Genomic DNA, 24,708 nt, shown 5'->3' on the forward strand with positions numbered 1-24,708 from the left:
CTTCAGATAGTCATGCACAAGCTAGAAAGGATGAAAGTACCTCCAGGCACATTGCAAATCAAGCCATATGGGGGGCCACTTACTCAAATGATGACCAACATTAAGACCAGCTTCCAATGAATAAAAGGCACTCCATTTCTCTGCCTGACTTTAATGACATCTTGAACCTGCAGATTCCAGCTGCTCCCCCCTCCCCCTCCAGCAGGTACTGTCTTGCTGTTGAGCTTCACACCAGGACATTCTCGTTTCCTGGTTTAGGAAAACATTCTGGCCAACTTCCTGTCAAATCTCACCAGAGACACCTACAGCAAAGGAACAAGCTCAGTCATTGGTATCATTTTAAACCAGACCTGACAACCTACCTGAAAGCCTGGAGAAGAAGGAGGAAGAAGAAGGTATTGGCAGCTGAGGCATTGGAAAAGCCTAATAGCTACTCTTCATATTTAACTTTTATGATTCTGCAATCCTTGAAACATTAATAATCTATTAGGTGATATCTGAGTTACCCACCCCCCACCCACCCAGCTCTAGAAATCTCGATGCTTAAAAGGGATCTTTCAGGGAATTGGCAAGCAAATTTTTGTTCTTCCATTGCATAGACGAGTTTCCTCTCATTGATTGGAACCTTTTAACTGGGCATCAAGCATTCTCATTCTCCAGCATTACAGTGGACTTGCTGACAGCCAAGAAGTATTCTGATGGTCAGCATGCTCATTCAAATTCACCCTTTATTTCCTCCATTATTGGTCTTACTAGCAAGAAGTTTCAAGAATCCAGATCACCTCTTTGCAACGCAAAAACAAACATCTCTATCCTTATCCTGTGGAATCAGGTTGGTCCATGGGCTTTTTACTAAAATGTGCCATCAAGGAGCCTTGGTGCTCTGAACCATCTTTATGATGATTCTTTGGGGACCTTCTGGGAACAAATGAGGTAACAGTAAGTGGTAGAGAGTGAAATGACTAGCCTCATCTATGTTGTTTCCAGTACTCAAGTATAGCCCTGGTTGAAATAGGTGGCTGCCTGTGGAAGAGAACTTCCATAATTCAGTGAGTCCATTCTCAATTCACAGTCAGCTAGCCCACACACATAGCAGGGCACAATCAGGTAATGACTGAGGTTCTCATCTCTAAAGCAAAATGAAAACAAAATGTTCTAACCAAGGGAAAACAGAAAGAAGAAATAGTGGCCTGAAATAAAGAACTAGAAAGACATATACCAAGACGAATGGAACAGTGATCCAGCGATTCCACTCTTAGGACATACTCAAGAAAACTGGAAACATGTGTCCACACAAAAACTTGCAAAGAGATGTTTATTATACATAAAAGCCAAATAAGAGAAACAACCAGATGTCCATCCATTGATGAAGGAGTAAACAAAATATGTACATTTGTACAATGGAACATTATCCAGCCATAAAAGAAAATGGAATATGGATACAGGCTACAACATAGTTGAACCTTGAAAACACCCTAAATAGGGGCGCCTGGGTGGCTCAGTCGATTGAGTGTCCGACTTCAGCTCACATCATGATCTCATGGCTCGTGGGTTTGAGCCCCACATTGAGCTCTGTGCTGACAGCTCAGAGCCTGGAACCTGCTTCGGATTCTGTGTCTTGATCTCTCTCTGCCCCTCCCTGCCTGATCTCTCTGTCTCTCTTTCTCTGTCTCTCTTTCTCTCTCTCTCTCAAAATTAAATAAACATTAAAAAAAATTGAAAACACCCTAAGTGAAAGAAGCAAGACACAAAAGACCATATACTCTATGATTCCACCAGTATGAAATATCCAAAATAAGCAAATCCACCAAGACAGAGAGTAGATCAGCAGTTGCCAGGGGCAGGGAAGAGGTGGAATGTCTAGTGACTGTTGATGGGTATAGGGTTTCTTTTGGGGGTGATGAAAATATTTCAGAGTTAGGTCATCCATGGTGATGATTGCACGACTATGTGAATACACAAAAAGCCACTGAATTGTGCATTTTAAACGGGTGAATGTTATGGTATATGAATTATACGTCAAGAAAAAATGAAAAGTGTGAAAGCTATTTCAGCACAAGTGGGACACACAAGGAGAAAGACATCAGAAATGAAGAATGACCAGAAACAGGGAATAGGTTGTGCATGGATCATTCATTCATTCAACAAAATTCTATAAGCACTTACTATGCTGGACATTGTTCCCATCAGAGCTGACTCAGAGTGAATGAGACAGATGTGGTTCCTGCAGTATTGCAATGTACCATGTGGTATGGGAGATAGACTCAATACAACAATAATACAGATAAGTACAAGATTACAGTAGATGAGTGCATTCATTGATGATAGATGATAGATAGGTAGATAGAGATGGAGATGATAGAAAGAAAAATAAACATATTACACATATTTTTTAAATGTGGAATCCCATTATATTATAATGCAACATTACCTAATAAATTCTTTTTAGTCAGACTCCTGAGATAGTACAAATGAGCCATTAATAATGTCTTAATATCTAAAGACATTTTGAGTATTCTCATTCCTTCAGTCAAAACCATTTCTCCTTGAGACATCTGTAGAGCTATCATTCCTATCACTTATGGGACAAGCCAGAGTGGACAGTCATCTCATATTCTGTGAGCATTGGCACAAGCAGTGTGCAACTCCCAAGATGATGCCAGAGACCAAAGGGACCTGCGGCCTTGAGACTTACTTCAGAGATGGAGAAACCCAGACCCTGAGAAGAGAAGTGGATTGCCCAAGGTCTGGCAACTGGGAGTGGTAGAGTTGAGGCTTGAACTCATACCATAATTAGTTGCTCACCTAAACAGCAGCCTTACACACTCTTACCATTTCACGGATATGTGAAGTTGGACTGTTATCCCTCTTTCACTAGATAGGCTCCTTTATGGAGTAAATGCTTGAGGTCCCTGGTTTGAGCCACTTTTGTGAATTCTTCCAGGCATGGGTGGAGGAGAGGGAGGACCGCCTGGGGCCTCAGAGCCCAGACACTTCCTGAGCTGTCTACATAGACAGAACCCTGGCCTGTCCCTCAGCCCAGTTCTCGGTCACCTCAAACAAAACAAGGCCTCCAGGTGTTTCAAGTCTGGACCTGAGGGGCTGGAGCCTTTTACTCTATGACTACCCAACATACTTCATAAGGCCAAATGCCAATGCCCAACACTGAATAAATCACCTTTTTTATGAGTCCCAAGGACCTTTGCCTTTAATCACTGGCTAAAAATCCCACTGCTGCTTCTCACAGAGTCTATGGCGTTCCTCCCATCTCTTTTGTCTCCTCTTTTTCCCCCTTTGCTTCCACATCAATCATCCATGATCCTCTATTCCTTTTTCCTCACTTAGTTTCCTTCCATCCTCCTCCCCCTCTTTCTTGCATACTTTCCTCATCTCATAGGACATATTATGAACCACACTAAGTTAATACTTTACATATTTGGGACACATTAGGCCTCTGAGTATAAATAATTTTTTAATGTTACATAAATAAGTGTGCACCACTTGACCAAATTTTGTAAGGAGTCCTACTTGGACTCAGCCCTCCAAAGGAAGTGAGCCTATCTTTGAGATCTTAAGTACTTTCTCTAGTGAATGCTCTCATTTCTCTTCTTTCTTTGTGTATTTTTCTAATATCCTTAAGCATACTTTCTGAGAAAACCACGTGGAAGAATAAAGATAGGAAGTAACAATGATACTTAGTGTGTACATTATGCTTCATGTTTGCAAATTTTCACAAATATCTTACTTAATCTCACAATAACTCTATACACAATGAAGGTATAATTGGATACCTATATGGACAATTCCATTCAGTGGATGAAGAAAATGAGGGTTAAATAAAGCAAATCAATTTCCCTGTGGATGTACAACAGGAAAAAGACAGAGAGACACTCAAGCCTCTGGACCTCAAGGGCAGGGCTCCCATGACTTCTAAAACCCCATTGGGAAAAAGAGAGAGAAGCAGAGACAGAAAGATGTAGAGGAATATAAGGTAAGAGAGGGGGCCAAAATCAAGGAAAAAATGGGGGTGAGGGAGAGGTCAAAGAATAAAGAACTATCATTCTGGGGAGTACTACAAAATCTTCAGCCCAAGTGTAGACAGGAAGATCCCAAGATCTGATATGTAGGAAGCAGAAAGTTATTCTTTAGGTAAGTGTTCCCCTGGAGGTTGTGCTAGGGAGTGTAAGAGTACTTAGTCCACACCAAATCTCAGAGGTATTATAGCAGTTACTCAGGCCCATACACAGGGTTGAGGGGAGCAAAGAGATGGGGGCACCCAGTCACAGTTCTCTGGACACTAGTTCTGCAAAGCTGGCTGCAGGGACTAATTCCAGTGAGCGAAATGGATGCTTTATTGAGCTGGGAATTATTGCACTAGGAATTATTCTGGTTGTGGGGTCGGGGGGCATACGGAGATGAACACAACCTCTCTCTGCCCTCAACAAGCTTGCAGTCATGGAGTTAATTTTATTGGTGCCAATTGTAGATACAAATGTCTTCCTAAGAAGGGGAGGGTCCCTTTGCTATACAATTCCCTCTTCACTGACTGGGCCTTTCCCCATTTGAAACACCAGTGCGGCAAGGTGCTCTATGTAAAATACAGTCTGTGGGCAAGTTTGGGAAATGTACTGTTAGTTTGAGAAAATGATAAGAGGAAAGTAATCTTCCTCACCTGGCTGGAGGATCTGAGATGCATATTTTAATCCTGACTCTTCTGTTGATTAGCTGTGTGAGCTTAGACTTCATAGAGTCAACTTAATACTTTCATCTCCAAAGAGCTCTGTTAGGAGGCTTACTTGTCTGGGACAGGATTCCCCAAACTTTCAGGGTGCATCAGTATTATCTAGGGAGCTTTAAAAAAAATGAATATTTCTAATACCGATGCAGCCAGTCATACTGGATCCAAGGATCTTTGTTGTTCATGAGTATGACCAAGGATTCTCATGAGTTGGTCCACAGACACACAACCATAAAACTTTCCCTAAGTTCTCCCACCTCTCCAGAGGCCATTTTCCTCTGTAATCACTCAGCTTTACTAGTCTGTACTACATAGAAAGAAGGACTTTCTTAGGCTGTTTTTCATGCTTCCAGCGCATATCTCTCCAGCTTTCTGTGAATCACTCCAGCCAAAAGCCCTCTCTCATTTCTCTGAACCCCCACACAATGTGTCTGTGCTTCTTCTAAGACACATGTACTTGGGACTTACCAGTGTTCATACTCATGCCTCATCACCTATGGTGAGCTAGAGACATCCTGAATTATGTAGAAGAGAGAAGGGAGCTCACAATTCTGGAGCCTCTTGAGTGGATGCTGTGGTGCTCCGCCAAAATCCCACCTTCAGGCAGACGGCTCACACATCCCCCCAGCTGCTGGGGGTATTGCCTGCCAACAGCTTGCAGCTGTGTCCCTCCCCAGGACTTGCCCTCAGCAGATGGAAGCTGCCTCGCCCACGTTTTACACCTCCTCCCTGGAGACAGGAAGTCAGTGCAAGGCAACAAAGGACAAAGGCCTGGCACCCTTGACTCAGGATGTCTCTGAAGGGCCATCCAGCTCTGGAGCTTCCCACGGGATGGGATGGGCCCTTTGTTGCAGGTCAGCTCCTCCCTCAAGCAACCCTGCCTCCCTAGCAGGACTTCCTCTGAGAGCACTCCCCAGCACACCTCTGCATGCCAACAGCCGAATCCTAGCGTCTGTTTCCTGGAGAATCGGGTCTATTATACACCTTCTACATGCCAGGCACCAAGCTAGATACTTGGTATACATAGACTCATGTAATCCTCACCAAATTCAAAAGGGGAACCTACTCCATGAGTATGGTTGAAGCTCCTAAGACTCAGAAAGGGTGGCTAATTTACCAAACACCCCATGGATGGTAAGTGCAGTGACACAATTCAAAGCCAGGCCTATCTGATGCCAAAGTTCTTTCCATCACACTATGAAAGCAGAATCTATTCCACTTATCCTTCTTTTTTTTACTGGGATGTAATTGACATATAACATTATATTAGTTTCAGGTGTACAACATAACAGTTCAATATTTATATACGCCACAAAGTGCTTAGTACGGTAAGTCTAGTTAGCATTCACATAGTCACATATTTTTTTCTGGTGATGAGATCTTTTAAGATTTACTCTCTTGGCAACTTCAAATATACACTACAGTATTTATTTTTATTTTTATTTTAGAGAGAGAGAGAGAGTGCGCAAGGAAGGGAGGGGGCAGAGGGTGGGGAGAGAGAGAAAACCTTAAGCAGTCTCCATGCTCATCATGGAGCTTGACACAGGGCTCTATGCCACTACCCTAGGATCATGACCTGGGCTGAAATCAGAAGTCAGACAGTCAACTGACTGAGACACCCAGGTACCCCTATACTATAGTATTATTAATTTTAGTCACCCACGGTACATTACATCCTTCCCAGGACTTACTCTATAAATGGAAGTTTGTACCATTTGAATATGATTCCTTTCTTTGCCCCTTCAACATCTATTATGATAACAAATAAATATTTGCCAAGGAAATAGTTAAAATGCAGATTTTGAAATTCTGAAGGATAGAGACCATTACTTATGTGTGTGTGAAATCTCCCTCATAGCTTAGTGCTATGCTGGGAACCTGGCTCAGCCAATGCTGCCAAATGCACTGATGGCATCTATGGCTCAGAGAAGCATGGTAGAGAGTCTTAGAATGGTATTTTAGGTGTTTTTTTTTTTTGATGTTTATTTAATTTTTTTGAGAGAGAAAGAGACAGAGAATGAGCAGGGGAGGGGCAGAGAGAGAGAGAGACACAGCATCTGAATCAGGCTCCAGGCTCTGAGCTGTCATCACAGAGTTCTCTGCAGGACTCAAACCCAGGAACTGTGAGATCATGACCTGAGCCGAAGTCAGATGCTTAACTGACTGCACCACCCAGGTGCCCTGGTATTTTAGTCTTCATTGAAATAATAACTGGCCTACAACCTAGTTTCCTTTTATATTTGCCTAATTTTAAGTTGAGGGTTTGTGCAAATATATATGAAGGCTCTTCTTTAGATACAAATCCCCATGACCCTTCTCCAAATTTTAGGGCCAGAGGGCACTTGTTGAGGTGTGGACAGCTTGCCAAGATGCTCCACTGTTCTCATACATACCCTGCTACACAGCTGTAAGACCTCAATTTTGCTACTAAACACAAGAGAGTACACACAGAGCTTAAGCACATCTCACAAGGTGGTACTATGGCCATATCTACTCCTGATTACCATCCTTGTAGATCAGTTAACTCACCCTGCTAATTCTCACAGATGAAGAATCTATGCCAAACCTTGATTCTGGTTTCTACCTAAAGTTTTATTAGATCACGATGAGATTTGCATGGGGTACACATGTGGGGTGTCTTGAATGATGCAATGAGGTTGGGAGAACATCTTCAGTGAAGCTCTTGTCTGTGTCCACCTCTACCCAGGATACTGTTAGACCTGGGGAAGTCTGACCTATACACTTGGGAGATATTAAGTGGGTCTCTAACATGGATATGTGCAGTCACTTTGCCAGCTAATGAGGCAGCCAAGAAACTGAAGAATATCTGATAACCCCCAAGGCAGGGACTCATGTCACGCTGACCCCAGAAGGAGCAGTGGTATGTGACTCACTGATATGTTTATTCAAAACAATTTCCCACTAATATGGATTCTGCACAACCTGAATGGAAAAAAAGAGTTTCTATGGAATCTCAGGTTGTTTTTTCATCTATCTACAAAATGAACCACACTCCTGTCTTAATGAAACTGCTACTCAATTACTATGATTTTATTAACAAGACAAGTGTAGCTATTTAGTGTGTAACAATGCAAGAGTTATAATTCCAAGGGGATTGTCAGATGCTAATTCTAAATTCAGAATGCAACGCAAAAGTTTTATTAGCCTCTTCCCTGCAAAGAATACTTCTAGTCTGTGCTGGAAAAATATTTGGATTTGGTGCCTGGGTGATTAGTCTTAAAGGTTGCTGTAGTCATCAGCACAATATTAACCCCTAAAGAAATCATCAATTGAAAATACTGAAAACTAAACCTTAATCTTGGTTTTTGTCCACATGAAGCAAGTAGACCCAAGATCGGTACATTATGTGCCCAAGATGTTCCTCCTTCTCCACTCTGGTTATAGTATATTAAGATGTTGGATGGGACTTCTATTGTCTCAGAATCTGTGCTAAATTCCCAAAGACCCATTGCAGTCCCCCAAACACAGGTTAGGCCTGAGCAAAGGAGAGGGGAGAAGTTTTTAACTAGATGTGAAATTAAAATTTTCAACATAACTGAACTGGACTATTTAATAACTGAAAGGGAATCTTAACTATCCAAATGGGACTTTTCCAAAATATGAAAGTGACTTTGAGGACACAGGATCTCTCAGAGAACCTACAAGAAACAATGAAAGGGATATTTGCCCAAAGAGATCAGGAGGTGAGGGTTGAGAAAAAAAACAAGCTATTTCCTGTGTGTACCGTGTTGAATTTAGTGCATTTAAAGTACAAGTTACAGAAATAAGCCATATCCAATTCAATATTACAGAAATTTCCTGAATAAGAACTAGATGTTGAACAGAGTGCTAGGAATACAGAGAGGAAATAAAAGAGAAATCTTATTGCCTCTTGAAAGTTATAAGTAAAAGTGGAAACATTTGGAAATATCTTTAAGTATAAATCATAGACTCTAAATAGAAATCTCAAAGAAGAGGGGCCATCTGCTGTCCATATCCCTCAGGACCTTTGGTCTGCCCCCCTTTATCCCAGGGCCAGCAGGACCTCACTTGTGCTGGTTGCCCATGTAGGGGGCCATGGCAGTCTGAGGGACCCGGACCCTGTCCCTATCCAAAGCTCCCACTGGCTGGAGCCAGAGAGTTGGGGTTTCCAGCTCATGAGTGTGTGGATTAATTTGTAGTCATCTCTTCTCTTCATTTCAATTTGTTTGGAATCTAAATGAAACTATTTTATGAGAAGCAAAAAGAAAAAAAAATTTCTTTTGACAAAGTTTTCTTGTATTTCTGGCTGAAAGAGGCAGTCTGAGAAGTATAGATGCTGGAAAACATTGGAATTTTTGTGGGATTCAGTGATTTATAAGACAGTACTAAACATCTTAATCTGCCTGGTTCCTGAAAATCTAGGATGAAACACAAGATAGAAAGAAATAACTGTCATAATAAAATGACAAAGTAATATGCGTTCCCAGAAAAGGATCTCAGAAACTTTCTAGGAGGGAGAGGCATTTGATCTTGACCTTGAAGGATTTTAGCAAATAGAAAAGAGTCCATAGAACAATGAGAAAACTAAGTTTTAAATGGGTTCATTTGTCTTCATAATGACCCTGTTGAACAAGATCCTTATTGTTCACCAGCAGACAGTCTAAGGGATCTATTGACATGTGAAAATTTAGTAAATCTCTCGAATGCATGGAAAATATCAGTTAAAACCAAAGTTATTGCTGGTATGTTTGATTCAGTTTCCCCATTAGACGTTCCCTGTGTCTGGGAATTCAGCTTGTTTGCTCCCTGTCACAGAATATTCTGGAATAGCTATAGCCAAGGATCAGAGGACCTGGATATAGGCTCTTCATAGATCTTGGAAAAATTGGTTTCACATCCTATTTCAAGCCACCACCGAGTCACGTTGCAGTCACTTCTCTATTCTCTACTCTAATCCCCTACTTAAATTCTCGTCATTCTTTCCTGAATTCTGGTGTCTTTTTTGGACACCTTTCTTCTGAAATCTGTGAAACTTATCTGTGCTTGTGATGGGTGCCACAAAGGATTTGACTGAGAAATCTAATAAGATTGTAAACTCCTGGAGACAGAGACCTTTCCTATTTAACTCCAATGCAGAGTTCCTAGTGCGTTGCTGGAACATGTGTTTAACAAAGGTTTTCAAATTAATTAAGATTAAACTCCACTGCTGAATGGAAATGATTAATCGTGGTAACTAATAAGAGACCATACAGGATGTATTTCGGCAAAAGAGCTTTGTACATGCCGAATAATTGTTAGAATGATAGTAAGTCAGTAAAGAATGTTTTAGGGTCTGCAAAGTTGTTTTGGCTATCCCACAAGGTCAGAGCACCTCATAAAAATGATTGATGCTTTCTGCCTTCCGCTAAGCTGACAGCCCTCATCTCACACTGCAGTTTATGGTTCCTGACCCCGCATTCCGCAGCCGACCTGGAAGGGTCCCGTTTCTGCTAGCCAGCTCCGATAAGCCACCTGAAATCTTCCCTTGGAGGCAGCAGGCAGCAGGCAGAAGGGGTCCACTTGAGCCAGCTGGCCCTCCCCCGCGCCTTCCCCAAACTTCCCCAGATTCGATCATGATGTGTGTGACGGACAACAGCGCTAATCTCTTCAGGAACACCCCAGAACACAGAGCTCATCTGTGCTTCTAGGCTGGATTTTGCAGAAAATGGGAGATGGCACCCAACCCCCTCTGGCGTGCCAAGAGTGTGGCTGGTCTATGTGATACCCAGGCAGCTGGCACACACTGGCACCCTCTGGGGCCACCGCAGAAGCTGTGAATCGTGCTGTGTCTCCCCCCAGAGTATCTGGAGGAGTGGAATCTGCATTACAATGTGTGCTCTGATGCTGTGGGGAAGGATGTTACACTTTGTACAGGATGCCACCAGGCACGGAAGCCAGCATCTCTAAGATTTGTGGTTCAACATCCACCCTTCGGTCGATAGTCCAGAAACCTGCCTCCAGTGAGGAGTACCAACCGCCAGACAGTATGTGAGAGCTGTGAGGTGGTCAGACTTTTCCCTGACGCCACAGAAGACCCCAAATGTGCCCAAGGAGTCGCATACCCCGTTTGTAAAATGGAAGACACCTTGCTAATTGACAGGCCCGTGATGGTGTGGCACTTTAAATTACCTTGGCATTAATTGCCTGGACAGGTTGTTCACTCAAATTGCCCTGGCTCGCTAATAACCTGAGCGGGCTGGTGTTTTAAATGACCATGGCACTAATGGCCCAGGCTGGCTGCTATTTCACATCGTCCTGGCACTAATGGCCTGGAAAGGGGGCTTGCTTTGCAGATTAACGAGTGTCCTCCAAATGGGAAAGGATTATGGATAAAGAAAGAAAAACAAGCATTTGCAAGGGAAATAAGAAAGAAGTTTTCACTTCTCTTTTTAAGCATTTAGGCACTCTGTGAACGGGTCCGGGGTGCGATGCCTCCTCTGAACAAGTATTACATGCCGCCTCCCATTTTACTTGCCATGCCAACACACACCACCGTTACTTTTAAATTTGAAAATTAAATTTAGGGCCGCCTGCGCGGCTCAGTCGGTTGAGTGTCTGACTCTTGGTTTCGGCTCACATCACGATCTCACAGTTCATGAGTTCAAGCCCCACGTCAGGCTCTGCACTGAGCATGGAGCCTCCTTAAGATTCTCTCTCTGTCTCTCTCTGTCTCTCTGTCTCTTTCTGTCCTTCTCCCCAACTCATGCTCACTCTCTTTCTCTCTAAAACAAAATAGAATAAATTTAAATTAAATTTTAGAAATTTATCTACAGCTCACCAAAGAAGAAATAGCACCTTCTCTGCCCTAGCCAGTTTTTCCACTTCAATATCTGTTCATTCCTAATCCTCCCTCCCACTCATTCCCAAATCATTTATTCACCAATTATTGATGGATTAACTGATCAGCTTCCATGTGCAAGGCCCCTCTTGAGTCCTTGGGGATAGAGGTATGGAGCATAGACTCCACTTCTAGGACCTCCCATTTAAGTCAAGAAAACAGAAAGCCATTTACAAATCATTGCATTGCAATGTGATTAACACTGCAACAGTGGTGGCTTGGGGTGCTAAGGGAGCATGGAGACTCCAAGAGTCTGCAGCTGAGATGAGCTGGAGAAGCTTCACACACAGGTGAGTCTGAAGAAGACAATAGGAGGTGCTCCTCAAGACAAGAAGTGGGGGAAGGGATGGCATTGAGAGAGAGGCTATGCACAAAGGCAGAATTCATGAAAAAAGCACAGCTGCAAGCCCTAGGTCAAGGGCAAGGTGGTGGCAGGCAAGGCTGGAAAGGTAGGCTGGAGCTAGACTGTAGAAGCCTTGGAAAGAAGGGAGGGATTTGAGAAATATTCCCAAGATGGAGTCTCCTGGATCTGAGGAGTGGCTACATGTGGGCTTTGAGGAGGAGGAGGGGTGGAAGAGGGCTTCTGGCTTCTGGTACAGATCACTGGGCACATGATGCTGCCCTTCACAGAGATGGGTTTGTGGGAAGGAACCAGGCTGGGGTGCAGGAGGAGGGATATTAGAATGGGTTCTTTCTCAAAGATGCCGGTTCTCTGCTCCACTCTGTCAGTTGCATTTCACCCAATCCACTGCTTAAAGACGTGAGAAGTAAACACAATATTGAAGGTGTTGGGAGAGATGGTCATTTCATGGGGCCTCTTTTTGGGTGTCATCTAGAGGACCAGCCTCCCCATGCAGTGTGAGTGGGTCTTAATACAAATCAGTGAGGAAGGTCTGGTACCCACAGTTAACAAGAGTAAGACAGCAAACCTAACAGCAATCCCCTCCCTCCTCCTTTGTGTTTCATTCTAGCTCATTTTCATGGCAATTCGAACTTGCAGTGGCTCTCAGGGGATGGTTTAGTGATAGGATTTTTTTTTTTCTTTCTCTTTTCCCTACAATCAGGGGAGTAATAGAAAGAGGAGTGGTTTTAAAAAGGACAGGGTATCTGTACAAGATTAACTGTTATTGAAAGTCTAAATGCTGCCAATGTATTTTGACAAGTGAAACAGAAGTTTAGAAATTCTTTTACACATTTGCAAGATTGACTCAATAAATGGAGAGAGTGATTGGACAAAACAAATGGCTCTTACAGAGTCGACTGAATTCAATTGAATAAATCTGAACTGAGGACCTACGATTTGCAAAGCCCTATGCTAGGCACTGGGGGTGTCCAAAAATGAACAAAGTGTGGCCTCTGCTGTCAAGGAATTTAATGTCCCAGGCTGGGTTACAAGCACTACACATTGTATTTAAAGCTGCTTCTAACGTAAGAAAGAGCCCTTCACAATGACCAGCCTCTCCAAAGCATGACACAAGACACAAACGTTTCCCTTTGTAGAAAACACGGCTTCTTTTGGAAGAAAAGTTGTTCTTTCATCCAGCCATCAATAGACGTGGCGTTTGCTAAGTACAGGGTGCCTTGCTGGGCACCAAGGGGGGTTTAAGATGGTCAGCCATGGGTCCTGACCTCCAAGGTTTTACCTGTGAACATCTAAAGCTCCTTAATGTCAGAGGAAAGATACAGCTACTTCAATATTTTTGTTAAAATAAACTCTCCTAGGATGACTTTTAATCCAAATAGTGATTCTTAACAACAACTTATGTAGTTTGGGACCTAGAAGGGAGCCTAGAAGTCTCCCCTAATCTCCCACCCACTTATTAAGAGCATATCGAGAGAGACTGGATGGTCTGCCCAACAACACATAGGTGGTTGGTAGTGGATCCAGAACTGGGACCTCATCTAGTCCTTGTTCTGTGTAGCCTGTCTCTTGTATCAACACATGCAACAAAACAGAAGCAAAATTTAAAGACAGAGAGAGACCCAGAAACACCCTAAGTAATGAGAAAATCTTGGCATCTCTAGGTAGGCCTTCCTTTAGGAAAAGAGATTTGTAACCCTGTCACAATGGACATGTCTTCACCAAGTTCCTTAATCACATTCATCAATATGTAAAAAGAAAATCTTCCAGCAAGAATAAGAAACATGAGATGCTATAAAGTTGCACTGGTGTCAAAACCAAGGATTAGTTAGGCAAATAATTACAACTGTCAGAGGCAGATTTTCTTCTCCCAGCACAATATGGAGATGTAGAGTGGGGTGTTTTTCTTTATAAAATCTGTAAGGCACCAGCCTGCCTCTGGGTCTTCATTTTACCACTTTTCACTTTCCCAGCCCTGACTGTCTTTCCAGACCATGCTCACTTCCATCTCTTCCAGGAAGCCTTCCCTGACCCCTTCTGGACCAAACCAGTGAGTTTAGAAGATGATGAGATTAGATCAAGAAGAAGATTATGGGGGTGCCTGGGTGGCTCAGTCAGTTGGGCATCCAACTTCAGCTCAGGTCATGATCTCACAGTTTGTGAGTTTGAGCCTTGTGTCGGGCTCTGTGCTGACAGCTCAGAACCTGGAGCCTGCTTCAGATTCAGTGTCTCCCTCTCTCTCTGCCCCTCCCCCCCCACTCATACTGTGTCTCTCTCCCTCTCAAAAATAAATAAACACAAAAAATTTTCTTTAGTAAATAAAAAAGGAGATTATGATAATGGAGCAAGTTTTCTACCTTAAAAAATTCTCTCAGATTTCTTTGAGTCCTTACAACAGCCCTGAGGTTGTTGGAATGGTTTTTTGTTTTTTTATCCCATTTTACAGATGAAGACATTAAGACTCAGTGGTAGAGATGGAGTCAGTCTCAAACCCAGGCTTTCTACCTCCAAATCCAGTGTTCTTTCCCTTGTATTGCACTGCTGTCTCCTTCACTGAATTTCTGAGTTTAAGGATGTGCTCTGCATTTTCTTTTTGTTTTTTTTTCATTTGTTTTGCATTGTAGTAAAATACATATAACATAAAATTTACCATCTTAACCATTTTTAAGTGTACAGTTTAGTGGTATTAAATATAGTCATAATGCTGTGCAACTCTCACCATCATCCATCTCTAGAATTCTTTTCATCTTATAGAACTGAAACTCTGTACCCATCAATAACTTCCATTCTCTCTCCCCCAGCCTCTGGCAACAACCATTCTACTTTCTGTCTCTGTAATTTTGACTACTCTTAAGTACTTCAAAGAAGTGGAATCATAACAGCATTTGTCTTTTGGTGACTGGCCTGTTTCATTTAGCACAATGTCCTCGAGGTTCATCCATGTTGTAGCTTATTTAAAATTTCCTTCCTTTTTAAGCCTGAATAATATTCCAATGTTTGTATGTACCACATTTTGTCTCTCCATTCACTCATCAATGGACTTTTGGGTTGCATTCATCTTTTAGCTCTTATGACTAATGCTGCTATGAACATGGCTGTACAAATATCTCTTCAAGACCCTGCTTTCAATTCTTTTGAGTATACACCCAGAAATGAAATTGCTGGATTATATGGTAATTCTATTTTTAGTTTTCTGAGGAACCTCCATACTGTTTTCCACAGGGACTACACTTTTGTACATTCCCCAACAACAGCACATGAGGGATCTAATATATCTACATCCTCACTAACATGTGTTATTTTTGTTTTTTTAAGAGTAGCCCTCCAGAAGGATGTGAGGTGTCAGCTCACAGTTTTACCTTGCATTTCCCTAATGATGAGTGATGTTGAGCATCTTTTCATGTGTTTTCATGTTTTACATCTGTTTATTCTTTGTTTTTACCACAAAGAAGTGTTGAATTTTGTCAAATTCTTTTTCTGCATCAGTTGAGATGATCTTTTTTCCCCCTTTGTTCTATTAATGTGGCATATGATATTGATTGACTTTTGTATGTTAAATCATCCTTATATTCCAGGAATAAATTCCACTTGGTCATAGTTTATAATCTTTTTAATATTCAGCTGAATTCAGTTTGCTAGGATTTTGTTGAGGATTTTTGCATGAATGTTCATAAGGGATACTAGTCTGTAATTTCCTTTTCCTGCAGTATCTTTGTCTGGCTTTGGTATTGGGGTAATGCTGGCCTCATAGAATGAGTTAGGAAATGTTCCCATCTCTTCAGTTTTTGTAAAATATTGAGAATGATTGGTATTAGTTTTCCTTTAAATGTTTAGTAGAATTCACCAGTGAAGTCATCAAGTCCAGGGCTTTTATTTGTTCTGAGATTTTTGATTCCTGATTCAATCTTCTTAGTAGTTATAGGTATTCAGATTTTCTATTTCTTCATGATTCTATCTTGGTAGGTTTTTTGTTTCTAGGAATTCGCGCATTTCCTGTAGGTTATCCACTTTGTTAGCATAAGGTTGTTTATAGTACTCTCATATCTTTTTTATTTCTACAGAATCCATAGAAATACCCCACTTTCATTTCTGATTTCAGTAATTTGTTTCTTCTCTCTCTCTCTTTTTATCTTAGCCCATCTGGCTAAATAGTTGTCAATATTATTGATCTTTTCAAAGAACCAACTTTTGGTTTCATTGATTTTCTCTATTGATTTTTCCATCTTCTATTTAATTTACCTTTTCTCTAATGTTTATCTTTTCCTTTCTTCTGCTAGCTTTGGGTTTAACTTGTTCTTCTCTTTCTAGTTCCTTAAGTTGTAAAATTAGGTTGTTGATTTGAGATGCTTTTAATGTAAGAACTTATAGCTATAATATAAAAGCACTTATATGTTTTTAATGTAAGCACTTATAGCTATAAATTTCCCTCTTAACACTGCTTTTGTTGCATCTCATAAGTTTGGTATTTTTATTTTCATTTTCATTCTTCTGTAAGTATTGTCGAACTTTACTTGTGTTTTCTTCTTTGATCCATTGTTTTTTTTAAGAGCTCATTGTCTAATTTCTATAATTTCGTGAATTTTCCAGGTTAATTCTGTTATTGATTTCTAGATTATCTCATTGTGGTTGGAGAAGCTGCTTTGTATGGTATCTGCCTTTTTAAGTCTATTGAGACTTAATTTGTGATCTAACATATAGTCTATTTTGGAAAATGTCCCATGTGCATTTGAGAAAAATGTGTATGCTGTTGTTAGAATGTTCTGTAGATGACTCTTTGCTCTACTTGGCTTATTATAAGCCCCCTATTTCCTTACTTATCATGTATCTGGTTTTTCTACCCTTTATTCAGAGTGGGGTATTGAAGTCTTCAACTATTACCGTAGGACTGCCTGTTTCTCCCTGCAGTACCATCAGTTTTTGCTTCATATATTTTGATGGTCTGTAGTTAGGCATGCAAATATTTATAATTGTTATATCTTCTTGCCATATTGAAATTTTTATTAATATATAATTTCCTTTTTTGTCTCTTGTAACTTTTTTAGTCTGTTTTATTTGAATGCATTTTAATCTGTTTTATCATTATTCTCATGCATCTTCTCTCCAAAACTAAATATAATCCATGAAATACAAATCTTTGTATCACCAACATCTGTTCATTGAATGAATAAGTGAGCGAAATACAAATGCAAATAGCTGTATACTCAGAAGGCAACTATACATGCAAAGAAGGAAAAAGCAATAGTAGCAAAACGTAAGAGTCAGCAAATAGTTCAAAGATCTTGAAATTTAGGTCTTGCAATCCTATTTGAATATATCATTATGTCTTTTGTGTAAGCTATTTAACCACATTTTAAAATAATCCGTTCTTCAGGATACACAAAAAGCATACTCAATTGAATTTTCCATATATGAACCTTTGAAACATCTTCCTCTAAGTGGAAAGGAATGCTTTTGAAACAAACTGTTTCAGAAATTACATAGGCCAGATGGAAGCCATTGAGATGTCAGGCCATCCTTGTCTATTGTCTTCCCTCGTTGGTTTCGGTTTATTAGTGAAATAGTTGTATAACTTTAAAATGGAAAAAAAAAACCCACCTTTATAATACTTCTTAGTAATGGGCTCAGCTAGCCCCGAAGTGACTTCTGGAACATCAAATTAGTTTTTGTGATAAATATTGCCATGAAACCAGTAATTAGTTTCTAATGATCCTGCATTTTTCATCGGCTGTAAAGCCATAAACAGATGAAGATTTTGGCTCCTTGGCAAACTCTTTTTGACACAGATACCTGGGAAAAGGAGAAAAAAAAAAAGATCTTTTGTGGTGCCCCAGGCCACAGAAATCTGGCAAGGAGCTCATGTGCTTCCCCTCCGGGATGAACAGTAATTTATCCACCAATATTTTTAACTCCCTCCCAAATTGTGACTGTAAGCATTGCAGGTCAAGCTAATGAGTGAGTTTTTTTCTGACTCCATCCTAAGGAAACAGAAAAAGACTGTCAAGTCTCTAAGATGCTTCCTTGACCTGAAAACAGGAAGAAAGCTAAAGCAGTAAATAGTAAGCCCTATGAAAACAAGGGAAGCAAGTCCTATTCCTTACTTGGATTTTATTTGATAAATTGTGCTGCAAAATATCTCATAAGGATTTATTTTTTATCTCATTCAACAGATTTTTGGAGGACATTCTATATGCTAAACACTGGCCCCATCACTAGTATGCAAACCTGAGTTACATACTGTCCTGCCCCTTGCAAAACTTAAATTCAGTTGTTGGGTTATGAGGTAGGAGAGAGGGGTAAATAAAGCATTCATTACAATATGTCCTGTGTCACCATAGAAATTTCTTCAAGTACAGAAGTGGAAGGAGAGCTACAATCTCTGCTTTGGATGTTAGGGAGACTATAAAGAGAAAGTAGATTTACCACTGAAAACATCTTAATAGATGAGTAGGAATATTTTGGCAAAGGAAATTAAGTTGAGCAAAAGTAAGACTGAAGGACACATTGCTAAGGGAACAAGAATTCTGGTGGCCAGAGCAGGGGATGTCCATAAAAGTGGCAGCAAGTAAGTTGTGAAATGAGATTCTGTAGTGTCCATTCAGCAAAAAGGCTGGCCAGTAGGTATTGCCGCATAAATATTAATGGGAACTCCATAAACAATCTGATAAATAGTCATTGAGGACAGAGCCAACACTTACTTTGCTTTTATAAAGTAGAATATTCCAAATTCTTACTAAGAAATCTCTTTTTAGCTTTATGTCCTTCCTAGCATAAGACTTGGCAATGAAGGGGAAACTGTGGGGGAAAAGCACTAAATACAAATCAAGGGATTCTAAATATATTTTTCCTTGTAACCCATTCTGGTTTTGTTTAAAGACTTTTTTAATGTTTATTATTTTTTATTATTTTTGAGAGAGAGAGAGAGTGAGCATACACTTACGCACATGTGCGCAAGTAGAAGGAATGGCCAGAAAAAGAGGGAGAGAGAGAATCCAGAGCAGGCTCCCTGCTATCAGCACAGATCAGCATGCAGTGAAATCATGAACTGAGCCGAAACGAAGTCGGGGGCTCAACTGACTGAGCCACCCAGGCAGCCCCATTCTACTTTTTGACATGTCATTTAACCTCTCTGAATTTCAATTTCTTCATCTGTAATATGAATTAAAACAAGAGTTCTTATTCTAGGTCCCCTGATGAGCTTCAGAGGGTTTGTGGATACTCCAAAATGGTGTATAAAATCTTGGCTATACATACACAATAGGTGCACATCTTCCTGGGGGAAAGCATGCAGTTTTTATCAGTTTTTCAAAGTCTCAATGGCTAGAACAAAGCAAAGCAAACAAAAAGCACTACATTAAATTATTTTTAATGTCAGCTCAAAAATTCTCTCATTCTCTGAACCAATGGTCCATATGAACTTAGTTGTAGGCAGCCATATCATCAACTTTTATAAAACTAGTAGACTGTCATTTTTAAAAATACTGCCACAGCATATGAGTGTCTATCAATCACTTGTGAGGTAATGGGTTCCTCAACCAAATAACTTGCTGAAGACCACACAAAGATAGGATGATCTTGTAATCTATCATTGATACCAGGACACTTTTGAGAGGGGAAGGAGACACTATCTGATGGGATTCCAGAGCAGTATGCTTCAATGAAAGATGTTCTAGGCAAACCCAACTGTGTGGTCTTCCTCTGCAAGGAGCACACATAGGCAACCAACTAAATATTAATTCAACTCAAAATCTGAGTTAGTTCTAGGGCTTCAGATGACTTCCTTCATATTGATGAGGTCTACATTGGCTGTAGTGCTCCCTGAGATTGATAGGTTGTGAGAACTTATTCTATTTTTGGAGCAACCAAAAATTGAGGCCTTTCAACAGAAGGACATGAAGGTGGCAGAGAAGAGCTGGAGGGACATCCTGTGGAGAATGTGAGTGGGCCTCCAGGTTCCATCCCACGGGTGACAGCACTTTCCCCTGATCACCTCCAGGGTTCAGTATTTATCTGCAAGTTCTATGAATCAGATTTGCTAGTGGATCCAGAAGTGAATGGCCTCAAGTGCAAAAAATATAAAGTTATGATTCACAGAAGAAACTCAAAGGGACAAAAGATAAGAAAAATTACCCTCACTTGTAATCAGGAAAATGCACATTAAAGCAATGAGGTGGGGGGCACCTGGGTGGCTCAGTCAGTTGAGTGTAGACTACATTTCTGCTCTAGTCATGATCTCAGCGTCGTGGGATCGAGACCCGTGTCAGGCTCCGCACTAAATGTGGAACCTGCTTGAGATTCTCTCTCCGTCCTTCTGCCTCTCTCCTCCTCTCTCTCTCAAAAATTTTTTAAAAAAACACATTTTTTTAAAAAAGGCAATGAGGTGATACAACTTTTTGCTAATAAGTAAACAAAAAATAATATTAGTAATAGCCAACACTGGAAAGAGGAGGGTAATGTCTTAAATCTATATGCCTCTATATTTTTTAACTGATTGTATTCCTGCATTTTATGAATTTAAAGAAACTAAGTTAAGAAATAAATACAACAAAACAAAAATTAAGAATAGAGGAAAGCAAAAAAGAAAATAAAGGAAGTGATAGAGAGAACAGAGAGAAGGAGGCCACAGCAATGGGGTAGTCTTTGGCAAATGTGAGCAGAGAGAAATTGCCAGTGATGCAGTAGCCATAGAATCTTTATGAACATGAACATACACAATCCAGTTCTAAATGTTTTCATGTCTCTTATACAAAACCTCTCCTTCGGTAGGAGACTCACAAAGGTTTTGTGCAGTTGTTCTTAGAGCAGTGGGAACAGAGGAAAGGAGAAACCCTAGATTGGAGATGCCAGCAGGTGGGAGTCAAGGAAGGGCAAAAGCTCAGAACCAGACTGACTATGAGAACCCCAGGCTCCTAGGGATTTACAGGCATCTTGAGGAATGCTCTGCAATGGCCACAGAACACAGGAGAGGAATTTGTGGCAATTTTAGCTAAATCTCAAAAACCCAAATGAACTCAACTAGTATCTTAGTGACAAGTAGTTATATTAGAACTTCAGGATGCCCCGTTCCACACTGTATCTTTCAGATGATTTTTTTCATTTCTGCTTTAATCTACTATGTATTGAAGTCCTGTTTTAATGCTCAGTGGGTGATCTTCTTTCCACCAAGTCCTTGGGCTACACCTCCCAATTGTCCTTATGTACCAATCATAGGCAGGGAGTGCAAACATTTGCCATAACTAATAGCTCTTATATCTGCTTCCTGTAGGGCCAAAATCTTTGGCAAATTAATAAGGTCACTTAAGGTACATATCTCACTGGTACCTTCAGTTATTATTTGGATCTTTAAATTCTGCAAATGGAAACAATACCTCGTGTTAATATAGCATCTCATAGAAAAATAGTTTGCCGTGCACTACAACATAGTAGTTTGGTGCCTTTCTAGGTTGATATGTGACAAGATTATATTGCAAGTGCAATACAGGGTACTAGAAGTATAAAGAGAACACACCATTGTGCACCTGCCTGAAAACTGGCAATGATCCATAGTTCGAGAGATAACATCCAACTCAATCAGGGTGTTACAGCACAGTAGATGCTCCAAGTGCCCAGGAATACAGCCCAGAGGTGGCCAAACTTATGTAGGCTGTGCTGGTTGGTGCTCCTTGTGTTGGATCCTTTCCACTAGCTCCCATTGGCTCCATTCCATTCTCCCCACTTTTCTGTACCCCTATAGACTGACCCTTAAAAACTGTATCACCTGGACTCACATAACCTCTGGTTGCTGGTCAGGTTTCTATAGGAGGCACATTCGGGATACTGGTTAGAAAGAGAGGGAGGGACAGAGAGGGGTCTGGGCATTTCTTGTCTGTTCCCTCTTTCCTTAGGCAGTACAACCTTGGCTGGGGCTATATCTCTTTTTCCTGTGACTTCTCTCCAGGGCTCACACTCTCCACAGGGTCCCAGTGACACCATATCTCTTCTGGTCTCATCACATCTAGGGGTGGTAAAAGCTTCCAGCCATCTCTAGTCTCTGATGTCTCAGCCCCTGGTTTGTTCTCTCTACCTGCTCATATCAGTCAGTGGTGTCCTCATGAAACCTATTCGGTTAACCATCTGAGTAGAAATCCTGACAGACCTTGATTGATCCATACTGAAACAAAGATCTATTTCTCACCTGTGCTTTCTGTCCATCATGGGTTAGCAGTCAGCTGTGTTCAGGGTCTAAGGTTGATGGACACTCTGACCCCCGTACCCTTTCTTCTCACAGTCTATTGGCCACTAAAAGTCACGTTTCTAGCTCTACCTGATTGCGGGTGGCTGGAAAATGTAGAGGACTACATGGGTATTTGGTGAACAATAAATGTCCCCCTACCCCAGGGCCAAAACAAGGTGTGGCCATTCTCACTCTGCAGGGGTGGGGTGGGGGGTATGGAGCAGTAGCGATTTAAAGGATCTCTTCAGGGATCTGGAGAAACACGGTTCAGAAATCTGCAATATTCCAACAATGTTCATGAGCACATGTTTCCGTGTGTTATAAGAGATATAACTCCAGCTGTGATGTGTCAATAACCAGTAATGATAGCTTCTACAAAACCATTTTCCAGACCTGTGGGTTCTGTGGATTTTGAATTTTTGAAGATGATACTAGGCGCTTGCTTAATATTGCTGGGAAGCTTTCCGTCTCAAAAATAAACATTCCTTACTTCATAATTTTGCTTGGGAATAGCCCTGATTATATTCTTCCAGTTATTATTCTCACCAGCCACTACAACTCTTTGGGGGGTGATAATCCTGGGTACAGACAGGTATAGTAGGCCTGAGATGACTTTATGTAATGGAGAAACTATCCCTATAGACTCGTATCATCTCTCTACCCCCAAGGAACCACCTAAAGGAAAAGAATTGAGTTTACTCTGTTTTCCACAAAAAGAGAGATTTTAGTACAGCTTAGCAGTTACAATTATGGGATCTCAAATATTCATGCAGTTATTCAGTAAATATTTATTGAGCTCCTAGTAGATGTCAAATGTCAAGCAAAACTTGAGATATTGAAAATACAGCACCAAACAAGCAGGCATAGTCCTCCCCAACTTGCTTTCCTGGGAAAGACACAGGCGTTAAATAATGAATCACACAATAACTTTTTTTGTGCCACAGATGTGACAAAACCTACAAGAAGAATTGTAAAAATGGGATGAGCAAGTTAAGGGGATCTTCCCAAGACCAGGAGTTTAGAAAGAGGTGGTGACTGGGGTGCTTGGTGACTTCTAGCCTGGAATGACCCTGTTGTTCAGACAGTCTAGAAAGGAGAGGAAGAGATAAGAGTTGGAGTGGTCTCATCTCTCCAGAGGAAGGAGAGGGAGGGGATAAAGTGGTCTTATCTCTCCCACAGAGCTAGAGTAGAAAACACACACCTTCTGGGTCTAAAGCCTTAGCCTATAGTTAACTACCAGAATTTCCCAAACTGGAAAAAAATAATAATAATTCTAGCAATTTCATGGCCAAGGTCTAACCAATAGATCTCCCAACCAATGTTGCTTGAACTGAGCACTTGGGCAGGCCCAGCATGTCAGACTGGCCAGTAGGGCAGCGCACTGGAAATCGGTTTACCTGAGAGACCAGGTCCCTAGTGTTCTGAAAAGCCCTTAAGGGAAGAGGGGCTCAGACAGGTAAGTTCTTCTCCCCCCTCCTCCCCCCGATAGTAAATCTTTGATTGTTGTAAGAGAGAGGTGAGTACTTAGTGGAAAGAAGAATCAGAAATAAAAAGTGAAGTTTTTATTTTCTACCAAAACCTTTCATCAGGGCCCCTGTAGACCGGAGTATGGCAAAGCATCATAGAAAAAGAGAGAGAGGCAGCATGCCCTTCTAAAGCAGGGAGAGGACACAGCACAGCCGGGGCATTGTGATGGCCTGTGGTGGCCGTGCCCAGCAGCCATGGCAGAGCCCACAGCACCGGGGCCCCGTCAGGGCAACTCACCTGCTGCTCAAGTCATTGACAAGGCAGGTCCACGCGCCTTGGCAGGCAGCAGAAATCTCAGCAGCCGATATCAACGAAGGGGGCCAGAGCAGATGAGAAAAAAAATTGATGGACACCACCTGGTAGCTGACAGTAGTTATTCATGAGCACATGAGCGAAACCCCCTGAGAACTCCCAGGAATAATTTGAAGGGACTTTGTGAGGCACTGGATAACCTGCAATAGTAAGTGAAGTGAATGCCAGCAAAACACAGGTAATTAGTAGAGAAGAAAGCGGATGACAATTTCTTTTGGTAACTTCACAAAGCACCTCTGGGTGAGCATTGTGGAGTGATAGGGTTTCAGCTATCCAGACACCTACTGCAAAGACAAATTGGCAAGCCAAAATTTTCAAATCATTTTTTGGAGAGTGACAGGGGAAATTTTCTCCTGTACAAGGCAGAAAAAGGCCAAATGACAGAAAAACCAGTTAAGAATCTAAAAAGAGGGAGGGAGAGACCATAGAATGAACCATAAAAAAAAAAAAAAAAAAGCCAGATGCCAGAATTTAAGGAAAGGAGAAACATCAGCAAATAAAGACAATGAACTTTCGGAGACCCATTTTAACCAGCTCTTGGGTTTAGCGGGAAGACTGAAAATGGGAAGAAAGGCTGAAAGACAAAGGAATTGGGAGGAGCTGGACGCTCTTCAAGCAGACAGACCTGCAGGCATGGGGACAGGCCAGACCAAGGTGTGAGGGGACCGGAAGACAGCAAGATGCCAAGTTGGCTGAACACA

The sequence above is a fragment of the Lynx rufus genome, unplaced genomic scaffold (assembly GCF_022079265.1).
Source record: "Lynx rufus isolate CCGP_SWC_20201006 ecotype Redwood Valley unplaced genomic scaffold, mLynRuf1.p SCAF_22, whole genome shotgun sequence".
In the NCBI taxonomy this organism is placed as follows: domain Eukaryota; kingdom Metazoa; phylum Chordata; class Mammalia; order Carnivora; family Felidae; genus Lynx; species Lynx rufus.